Source organism: Triticum dicoccoides, chromosome 7A, assembly GCF_002162155.2.
Source record: "Triticum dicoccoides isolate Atlit2015 ecotype Zavitan chromosome 7A, WEW_v2.0, whole genome shotgun sequence".
Taxonomy (NCBI): domain Eukaryota; kingdom Viridiplantae; phylum Streptophyta; class Magnoliopsida; order Poales; family Poaceae; genus Triticum; species Triticum dicoccoides.
The window spans coordinates 377734864-377736441 of NC_041392.1; the positions used below are offsets into that span (position 1 = coordinate 377734864).

General features: G+C 45.5%; 1 protein-coding gene across 2 annotated transcripts in view; it reads left to right on the top strand.

Annotated features, from left to right (window-relative positions):
- LOC119329268 (translation initiation factor IF-2, chloroplastic-like) overlaps positions 1-1578 on the top strand; it is a 33188-nt gene that overhangs the window by 3829 nt on the left and 27781 nt on the right. The window lies entirely within an intron of this gene.

Consider the following 1578-nt stretch of genomic DNA (forward strand, 5'->3'; position numbering starts at 1 on the left):
AGCGCGCGTCCACGTTCGCAGCACCGCCATCAGGTCTCGCAGCACCGCTTGTCCCGGGCTCACAGCAGCGCTGTACAGCTTGCTTCAATGGGTGAGGAGGAGGATGGGGCTTGCAGAACGGCTGTCCCTCGCGCAGCCATAGGCAGTGCTTTTCTTCCTCGTTGCGTCCGCTTGAGGTGGTACATGGAGGCCACCAGTTGGGCAGCGGCGCTTGGGCATACCATGTCCGCTTGCTGTGAGGAGAAGCCCATGGGCGGGAGGTAGGAGATGGGTGAAAGAGAGAGAGGCGAGAGAACAGGTCGGGGAGAGAGGCGAGTCGTTGAGAAGTTTCTGGAGAAGGGGGTAAGGGAGAGAGAAAGCGGTGTGGAGGGTCCACGAGGGACACGTGGCGAGCGCACGGGTGGGACGACATGAGCATGTGATCGCCCCACCAACGGGAATCGTTTTCCTAACTTAAGCATGCCACAGATTTCCATCATTCAGTTGCAGTGTTACCCTTTTGAAAAGTGTACTTGTGTATTCGTAAAACAAATTCTCAAAGAAACATCATACATGTGCAATCTTTTAGAATACATGTTCTTGCAATTTTTTCTGCAGAAGTAAGACCATTTTTCTACTGTACACAACAACAAAAGAACAATTTGTACCCATTTATTTGTTATCCAAGTTTTTCTGTGCAATTTTTTTGCAAGTGCACATATTAAAACATCTATTGATTTTTTTTCAAATATTTTGTAGATGTGGTAGTGGTACTTCAGGGAGCACTTGCACCTGGGTGCACATGTCTATTGTTGATATGTTACTGCTTGATTCATTTTCTTTTTCATTTCTATGTGATTGAACAAATATAACTTTGATGCCTTTCACATGGGAAGAGAGCGTCTTGTAGTGTAAGAAATACATTGGTACAGGAGTGGCTCTCTGTTAAAAGATGGAAATTCCATTGGAATAAGAAACCTGGATCTTGATAGGTGGTGTATGTTAAGCTTCATGCACTAGCCAACACAACCAAAAGTCCGAACTGATGGAAAGGGCTCGGCAATCCACATATACACTTCAACACCCCCTCTCACGTGTGACGCGGAAAGTCAACACGTGGATAGACTCGGAGGTATGGCTCAAGAGGGCTATACGTGGACACAAAGGGGGGAATGGCAATATTTAGATAAATTGTGAAAGCCAGGACTTGAACTCAAGACCTTAGCTCTGCTACCATGTTAAGCTTCATGCACTAACCAACGCAACTAAAAGTCCGAGCTGATGTAAAGGGCCAGGTAATCCACATATATACTTCAACAATTGAGAGCATCAGCTTTGCTATACTTTGCTTGGTTAGTAGTTTGTTCTACTTTAACTGTTTAGTGAATGGCAAGTGGTTAAATGCCTGGTGACTTGTGGCTTACTGCTTACCTAGTTTTAAATCGTTGCGATTGAAAGCCAGGTCTTGAACTCAAGACCTTAGCTCTGCTACCATGTTAAGCTTCATGCACTAACCAACGCAACCAAAAGTCCGAGCTGATGTAAAGGGCCAGGTAATCCACATATATACTTCAACAATTGAGAGCATCAGCTTTGCTA